Source organism: Odontesthes bonariensis, chromosome 5 (genome assembly GCF_027942865.1).
Source record: "Odontesthes bonariensis isolate fOdoBon6 chromosome 5, fOdoBon6.hap1, whole genome shotgun sequence".
In the NCBI taxonomy this organism is placed as follows: domain Eukaryota; kingdom Metazoa; phylum Chordata; class Actinopteri; order Atheriniformes; family Atherinopsidae; genus Odontesthes; species Odontesthes bonariensis.
This window is the reverse complement of record NC_134510.1, coordinates 27,062,397-27,072,393: the sequence shown is the minus strand read 5'-3', so window position 1 is coordinate 27,072,393 and position 9,997 is coordinate 27,062,397.

The window sequence follows — 9,997 nt, the reverse complement described above, 5'->3', positions numbered from 1 at the left end:
ATGAAGGCAGAGTCACAGTTCTGTCATTAGTGTGTCAGTGCACATCAGTGCTACAGACACCTGCCTGAAACCCGACTGCTTATATCAGTAAATGTACAGGTTTGACAATGCAGAGTCAGCATTTTAGTTGGTATGGAGGTGAAGTGTCTGAGCCTTAGAAACAAGGCAAATAAGGAATCAGGACTGGCCTGTTTCAGAACTATAATTATTTTCTCAACCTTGACATTTTGGGACATTTATGAGCACAGTTGTAAAAACAGTTTTTTACTATTAACATTTGGAATTGACGGGTGCTGCACACTGACAGAGCAGTGAGCAAGTCTGGCAAATCAGGTTGCATTTTTTTCAAAAGACTGGGATAAAGAGGGTTCTGCAGACAGCAAAGGGCGAGGACAGGTGTGGATAGAGAGAATTAAGACATGGGGACAGAAGAAGACACTGGTGTACAGATTGTGTGAGCTTCTGTAACAGTGCCAAAGTGTTCAAAGACATGAAGGGTGAAAGAGACAAACAGAGGACCTTCAACGACGAGAGAAGGCTGGCATTGGAGGGCCTTTAGTCGCACTTTTCCTTTCTGAAGGGTCGATGCTGCAGTGAGAGCACACACGCGGAGTCATTGAGTTGCAAATACACATGCATGCACAGCAGTGCCTGATTTGCCACGGAACACTGTCTGAGTCACTCGTGGTGTCCCTGCAGCATATTGCTGTCATGCCTCATTGCCTTTCTTGCTGTGGGCTGAGATGTTGAGCACCCAGCATCACCAAACCCAAGAGCATCAGAGGGGGTTTTGCTCAGGGTTAGAGGACTGTCGGCTGCAGCAGTCCTCAAACATGCTGTCATGGTGCAGTTAGATTTGATTATTTTAGCTCAAGTAGGGCAGATGAAAAGCTGGTAACACAGATATTATCTAGCAGTGAGAATGTGGTTGTTTTTTGTAACCTTGTTGAACTAACATATGGGAGAAGATACATTTTTATGCACAATCTCTGCAGCTAGTCAGGGAAATCCCATCCATACAGCACTGACAAGATGTTAAGTATATGTTGACACTCTCTCTTTACAGTTTGACCAAGGTCTACCCATCTTATATTAATAGGCATGACAGTTTTTACCACCGAGGAAACCACCAGCTGTTTGTCTTGTAGGACTTTTAGTGAAGCTCACATTTTTGTGAGACTTTAGGGGTTCTTGTTTTAATTTGATGCTTTGTCTTAAGCCTGCAACATAAACAAAACCCCTTTGCATACCTTTGAGCTAGATATCTTTGTTTCCAGCTGTTTCTACAGTTTTCACACTTTAAAGTCTACAGTATGGCTCTAACTTACACTGTCAGCCCTTTTCTTTAATTACTTTTTCTGCCATTTAAAGTTTTTGCTTCAGAAAAAACGTAGAGATATGTGCATCACTTACTAGGCTCAGATGTAAAAATGTGACCTGAGGCAAACAGTGCTGTCCATGAGGGTGGCTATGTCATCACGGTGCTGTTAATAAAGTTCTTTCAATCTCATTTCAACCAAAATGGCTGCCAACAGTACCATGTCCTTTCCACTGTCATTCCTCCGTGTTTCTCCTTTCGCCTTTCTCCCCCAACCACATAACCCTTACCCCCCTCTCAGTGCAAGAAAGGAGGAGAGAGGTACCCCTCTCCCCTCCCCCATCCCATCCCAACCCCACCCACCCATTTCTCAAGCTCCGCAGCAACAGTAGTCAGATGACCTTGTCTCTGACTTGTTCTGCTGAGTCAGAAATTGAGGGATGGGTGAGGGGGATGCAGGGAAAAAAAAAAGGAGGAAGAAGGAATGAGTAGGGCAGAGAGATGGCACAGAGAAAAAGCTGGTACTTGCTGTTACTGACTTATTCTGTCTCAGTGGATGCTGCCCTCATGCTGCCATGTCATACTAATTTACATAATGCTGATTTGTGTGGCTTAAAGAGCAACCGACCACACAGGACTCGTCCCCGAAAGAAACAAAGAACAGAGGGTATGCGTGATGGTCTGCATAGTCAGTGATATTGGAAAATATGGCGTCACGATGCTCTGTATGAGTCAGGGTTGCAGATGTGTACTATGTCATGAGGTTTTAGTGTCATAAGCCCTGTGTTTGTAGGGTTTAGGAAAATACATGTGGGTCAGTCTAAAATAGTGTGCATTATGTGTAAGTATATCCTCATGGCAAAAAGTATGTGGACACTCATATTCTGCAGTTGGTCAGCATGTGACTGACGAGCATGCAATTAAAAAAACATGACTATTAAAATGTTATTTCTTCTTGGAAAGCTTTCCAAAAGATTTTGGCTGCAGCTGTTTGCTCCCACAAAAGTACTAGTAAAGTCATGTGATGCTGGGAAAGAAGACCTGGCTTGCAATCAGTGTTCCAAGCATTCCAGTTCATCCCACAGATGTCAGATAATATTAGTTTTAGGGCTCTGTGCAAGAAACTAATGATTTTCCATGTGATATTGTCACAAAATTACTTTAATCTGTGCATATCTTTGTGTACACATGCATGATAATATTGAATGAAAATTAAGAATATTGCTCAAATTGTTATTCCAAACCGTTATATACATCCACACTGTATGTAGAGACAGCCAAAAATAAAGTTTATGTAGGGATGTATGGATAAATTGGTACTTTTGTGCATGTGCAAGTGTATGTGTGAAGGTGATCCTAGCTAATCTGATTTTAGAAATGTCTGACATAATCTGTGTTCCACTCACAGAGTCCATAAATGGGAGATGGGAGGAAAATACAGAAAAGAGGAGAGAAAGACAGACAGTAACAAAAAGATGTGAGGGCTGACATGGTAGGGGGTAGATGATTGAAAGGCAGATGGGCTTATGGAGGATGACAGAAATGAAACATGAGAAGGGAGGGCGGCTGGGAATGGGATGAACGGAGCAAGAAGTAAGTAAGACATAGATGAAGAAGGACAGAGACTGGTGGGTGGTGGAAAATTCCACTGGGATTTAGTGTGGTGAAAGTAACACAAGACTGTTAGTGATCATTCGGTTATTATGGAAGGGCACTCTTGTGTTTTTCTTACCATAGAAATACATAGTTATAAGGTATAAAGCTTGCCACTTGTTTTAGCACTTGCAGATTTACAAGGTTTAATAAACCCAAGGCATTTAACATTTAAGAGTTGAAACCTAACCTGGTTAGTATTTTACATGCTTTCGTGGTATCAGCTTTTGGGTTCACATTGGGCTTGTTTTCAGCCGACAAAAATCTGACAAACATACTGTATATCAAATGCCCTGCACATGCCTACAGATGCACTTAGTGTATGTATCACAATCCAATGGCACTACCCTGGAAATTATGTGAGATCAGGTGACATAAAGGCACACCTTTTACTCATCTGAAGAGGGGTGTGGCTGGCTATACGGTTTATGTGTTTGCATGTGCAAACATAGTGGGACTGTACAAACAGGCACATGGTCCTAGTCAAACTTCCTCTGCGTCAGTTGTGTCAAAACTTAACACACATGAGCAGATGATTAGAGCACACTGCCGAGGTTTTGTTCACGTCCATGTTGTTCCTAAACTTTTTCTTCTATTATGTTTATCTAAATGGATATTGAGTCAGGCGCATGCGTAGTTGGTTCACTCAGGCCCCGTTGTTACAAATATCTAGTCGCACCGATAGAAAACCAGTTGACAAACGAATGAGGACGACACGGACCTCGCCACCGAGCGACACTGAAAACATTTATTCTATTTAACAAAAGTTGCCTGATAATAATTAAGGATAGTTTATGCAATCCTAAATTGTGAGGAGAACTAATTCACCAAAATCAGTCGTCCTCTCTGTGTTGCCGTTTTTCTTTTCCGTAATATTTTACACCTGTAAAGACTCACTGGAAACTGCAATTGAAATGGTTAGATATGCAATTTGTAACAAATTTGTAAAACAAATTGCATGTTGGTATTGTGAAGGAGGTTACTGCTGTTTCTCTTACACCAACTCGAACCTGAAGTGGTCATGTTTTGCCTTTTTGCCATTTTTTAGTTTTTGTAAGGGTGCTATGAGCAATGAGCAAGTTTACAAAGCCCAGTGTTCAGATGGAGTACAATAATTCTCTCCTACCGAAAACTATGCTGCTAAACTTCCTCAGATGATTCATTAGCATAACAGATTTTTCTTCCCCTCTTTGTCAACATCACTGTGAAACATGTTTGCATGAGGCCTGCCAGTATCTAGGTCAATCTTCCTTTGATACATAAAGAGGAGTAAGCAGCTCAAACCTCTATTTTTTTTTACCACATCAGTCAGGGTCTGCTCTAATTTAGACAGAAGCTAAAATAAAGCATTTAGAACAGAAGATGAGAACTGGTGTTACAGCAATGTACAGTGCGAGGACAATTCAATGTGTTTTTTTTTCTTTAACACTGATTTAAAGGGTACTAAATTCCCCATTAACTGAGCTACAGAATGCTATTTGCATGAATATTTACAGATTTATCTGTGACAGAATTTAGAGAGGCTGCCCCTCCTCATCCAAAAAGCCCAGTCTTCTCTGATTGGTCTGCTTCAGTGGCCTGATCAGATGCTGCTCCCTATTATGCATAGGCTCTGCAGAGATTTAAAACTCCCAAAAATTATTTTGCTCATTGGATGCAAACTTAGGCAACCGAGTGGAGAATAAGGAAAAAACTCGGGCCAGATACTTGTGTGTAGGTGACTTATAGTGCATACAAAAGCACCTAAACTAAGATATGCAGTCTCAGTTTACTGCCGGGACCCGACCTGGTCCCTTGGTTTTTTGGATTGGCCTGATGTCAGTGGCTGGTAGAGTGGTGGCAGATGAATGTTCAAGGACAATTTAGTACAGCAAGAGAGCAGAAGGCTTATAACAAACCCAAGCTAACTATGTTGTCTTTAGGCCATTCTGCCCTCATAAACTTCAGCCGTCTCTTTACTGTTTTATTGATTTATGAGCTAAAAGTGGAAGATGCTTATCAGGTATTGAGATTTCAAGTTTTGCAGCATTGTTCAGCATTTCTAGGGTTAGGGTATGGTATGGCTTAAAAATGCTATGAGTCATAAAATATGGGAGCTGGTGATACCGTTCATGTTCAAATGTTATAATTTCACTGCCATTTCAAAGCAATTAGTACCACAGTGTAAGAGTACTAGTTTAAGTTTACAAAACTTTTGTTAGCATCTAGATATACTAATAAAGAAAGGGCAAAAATGTCCCAATGGGACATTGGATTCTGGGGAATGGTCCCCATCTTCGTACAGTAATGATCAGGTACATGAAACATGAAAAAGAAAGGAAGTTTTATGTGATCATTTGTAAAAGGATGCCGGGTTCAGTGTTAAGAGATGATGGACCTTCTACATGGTCTGGACACAAAACTCCAAACAAAGAGTTGACTGGAGTTCCTGACCCATTACCACTGTTAAACAAGCCTGATGTGTTTTCCAATCTTGTGTGTGGTGTTCGTGTCCAAACAGCCAATTAGTTCAGGAGGTACAAATCTGTTTCTTCACATGTACAGCTTAAAAATGGGTGGGTGCAGGAGTCACAATTCTTAATGCCGGCAAACTGTATGAACAGTCCTGCACACAAATGTATGTGGAGTCAAAGCTGTCAGGGAGTCTGCCTTGCACCTGTCTTAGAGTGTATTTAGTATCTGTTTTCAGCCTAGCTCAGCTAGGCTTCATAAACTAATGTGCACAGAGGTTATCCATAGATATAGAAGTACATCATGGTAGCCAGTTAGCATGCTAATTTCAGCAGGATCTTTAATCAAACAATTAGAAATCAAATTAGAAATCAAAATTTAAAAAACATATATTGTGTCTTTTGAAAATATTTTTGTTTTAACTTATGAATGAAGTATTTGAGACTGTTCTCCACCTAAAACGTTCCCATGTGGTCTCCATGGTTTCCATCTTACATCACACAAAGGCCCATAGTCGACAGTGCCGCCCTTATTTGCTGCATCCACCGCCCTTCTTGCTAATTTTGAGGATTTTGTGACCCCTTAAATGAAAGACTTGAGAATGATGTCTGCTCTGATGTGGAAACTCTAATATGAGTTATATTTCCCTTATGCTGCTTGCAGGGACGGTATTTTACAGGACACCATGATAAAAACCTATCGAGGGTATGAACAAATGACTCAACCATTAATCATATTATTCAAAATGCCTTTGCTTTCCCTTTTGTGGCTTGTCAACATGTTTGCCATGAAAGAAGAAACATACAAAGGGGAAAGGCAGTTTTTCTTGTTTGGGAGTTAAGAAACAAAGTCTCACAAAATGTACAGCGTGCGTTTGGTACATCCAAAGTTTCCCCAGACACATTTAACTGAGAGCACATGAGAATCAATGTACTTGTAAAATATAATGATCAACCCAAATGAACACGCATGACTTCAGCTTAAAGCTATTCAAAACATGTCTGGTAGATTATATTTTCCACTCTCCTCCAGGTTTAAAAGCATTTCCTCTTTCTGTCCTCCCTGACCCATACTGTTCCTCCTCTTCCTCCTCCGGTCATTTTCTTCCAACATCAAACACTGCAACAAATTCACCGTCTCACGGATCTGTCAACATTTTCAGATGTCAGAGTAACCAATGCAAGAAGTGAATAATTAGGAACATCGTGTTTTTTATGTGAAGTCGCTGTTGATCTGCATTCTATGGTTTCATTTCTAAGTGGCTTATTGGTGAAAATCCATTGCTTTCTTTTGGATTTTGGTTGATACATTCCATGAAGTTAATCTTGTGCTAATTTCTTGTTCTGGAGCGAGTCAGTGGTTTCAGTGTTATATGTTTATATAAACAGATTAATGAATGCAATATGAGTGAGTGGAAGTAAAAAGCCTTTAATTTGGTCTCTCAGTTTGCATGGGCATTAAAGAGCAAACATTCATTAACTCGTTTTCAGTTTAGCACTATTCTATATTTATTCACAATTAGCCTTTAAAGCATGCTTAAAGTTCCATTAAGACCATAAACCTCTTACAGTTTTTTCTGAATAGCATTCAGCTGAATGATTTCTTAGATGTCACAAGCTATTTCTACAACAGTTAAAACTGCTGTTTTTGACATGTGATAACACTTTGCTGTCACTGGCTTCTCAACATGATATGAATATTTGAGAAATTCAAGGTCTTTCACTGAATTATATTTATAAAATAGTATAAATAGTCTACAAATGTCATTTGTATGTTGTATAGAGATATGGAAAAAGCTCAGGAGATTTCAGCTTGTAGAAAATAGAGCAGTCCTATTTGGCTAACCAGCACATGACAGCTTGTGGCCTTCTTCAAGGTCTTCATAAAACATTCAATAACCACCATACAGGCACATTAACCTCCTTGGGTCTCTGCTGGAGGACTAACAGCCTCATATTTGCAACAAAACTCAGAGTAGCTATGTGGCTGGCACTCAACTGACTGAAGAATCAAGATGTGTTCAGTGTGTACAGATTAAACAAATTATAAAATACAATAGGTAGTCAGAATCAGAAGTGCTGGTATTTCAGCCTTTGATGTCTATCTGGCTTGCTATTTTCGTTGTTACTCTTTGCGCCTTAAGAATTTTTCTGAAGCTATTTTCAGTGACATAAAAGCACAAATAAAAGACTGATAGAATAGAATGGGTTACTTTCCCAAGTCTCACAGAGACTATTCTGAGGTACTTTCATTTCTATGGTTGGCCAAGGTCATTCTTACATATAATGGTCATAATGAGATAAGATTCTTGAAGCACTTAACAAAGCAAAGTCATTTGTACCAAATGCCCCTTTGTCAAATTACTTTGTGAGTTCACGAGGATGAAGGGAAAATGGATTTTGAGCACTACGATTATTCAGCAGATTAGCGGAGAAGCTTTTCACCCAAGACGGGGGCCTATTAAGTGGTGCACTCATTTTTTTGGATCTTTTCATAACTGTTCATTTGTTATGTTTCATCAACCACCTTCAAATCCGCTTTCCACTCCAGACAGCACATTTGACTACATTTGTGGTGGCCATTTTGCTGACTGTCTGGCTGCTTTGAAGCTGTTTGGTTTGTGCTTTTCAGGTCAGCTGAGCTTGTAGTGTGTCATGCTCACCGACTGTGAAGGGAAAGGTTTGTATTGCTCCGACCGTACGAGCTATCTGTCAGTTTGGATCAAATATTTTTGCCTTTTTTCTGCTTATGTGCAATCGCATATTCACATATCTTTTATTACCCTGATAAGTGACCTGTCATGTGAAATAGAGCAAGCCACTCCAACCTGATTTAAGAAACAAGATGATTAATGGATGTGAGCATGTAAGATACATTATCAGCATCTTGTATTCGCTATTTTGTTGCATTATATGTAAACTAGTGAGTGTATATATGTGTGCAAGGCAAATTCAGTAAGCAGCCTCTGGATTGATGGGAGTGATGACAGAAGCAGAGCTGGAGTCGAGCCATGTGCTCTATGGGGGAACCGGCCCTTTAATGCCTATCAACCAATCAGGCAGGGGATGTTGGGAGCAGGCTGTCCTTGGGAACGACCTTGCAGGGGGGCCGAGGGATGGCGAGAGCATAGAGGGAAGAGCACACATAGGAGCTGGATAAAGGAAAGGAAGAGAGAGGCTGGTACAGACAGTACGGAGAGGAAGTATGAAATAGGAAGCAGGAGAAAGCTCAGCAAGATGCAAACTGTATTCACCTCTACCACAAAAAGGTGATTTCCTTCAAAAAATATACAAAAAGACAGATACAATAATGAGAAGATGCAGATAGATAGCAGGCAGATGAATGAGAGATAGATAGTTAAAGACTGTAAGAGGATTAAAGTTCAGCTGGGTATTCTGCCAGACTCCTCCTCTCAGTCTCTTTCTCTCCCCCTCTGTGACACACATGCAGACGTCACCCTATCCAGATTAAACTGACTACATGGCACACTCCTGCATTGCATAAGAAGTTCTCTGAAAAGGATGAAAGACAGGAAGAAGAATAGGGCTCAGATTTAGAGGTAGTATTTATGTGGGAACAAAAATGTGTTTGGAGTTGGATAAGAGAGGTTTCCATGAGGTAACAGGAGACGGTTGGCTTAATCTAGCATAAATACTGGAAACCAGAAGAAAAAGGTCACCTCTTCAAAGCTTATAAAAACATAAACTAACACCTCTGGAGCTCTTTTAATTAATTTATTGAGCTTGACCATTTTAAAACCAAACATAACAAAGGAAGAGTTGTGATGTTTTAACATACTATTTCTTAGCCTGGACCAGCTGAAATACTCCAGCACATAAACCCAATGTAACCCCATACTAATCAGTGAGTAGGTTTTATTTCCTAAGGATTGAGGCTGGCTAATTTTACAGTTTTCATGCCAAGCTTTGGTAAAATCTCATAGCAATACATATAGCCTTATACAAGCCAAATTCCACAAAGGTTTGAATGCTGTGTAAAAACGAAGCAAAATCAGAATGCAATGATTTGTAAATTTCATAAACTGATATTTAATTGACAATACAAAATGGAAACATACAAATGTTTAAAAGCAGACACTGTTTCAGGAAAATATTTTTAGGTTTATGAATCTGATGGCAGCAACACACCTTAACATAGTTGGGATATGTCCATGTTTACCACTCGGTAGCATCCCCTCCTATTTTATCTCCTTTATCAGTAGTACTGTACATAAACATCTGGACACTGAGGAGACCAGCAGCTGGGCCTTTGGGAAAGGAATGCAGTCCCATTCTGGTCTGATTTAGGGATTCTAGCTGCTCAACAGTTCTGGGTCTTCTTTGTCGTAGTTTGTGTTTCGTGACATTTTCCTGTGTGTACAAAAGAAGTAAGCATGCTCTGGGAGCGCAAGCTCCTCCAAGACCAATTTAGGATCTCACAATTTTAATTAATGTGATCAGCACCAACATTCCTCCTGTGCCTATGATCCAGTTTCATGAAATGCAACCAAATGGGTTTTTTAGCTATTTTGCTAACAAGGAGACTAACTGAAATGACCATATTCGTCTGCCATGG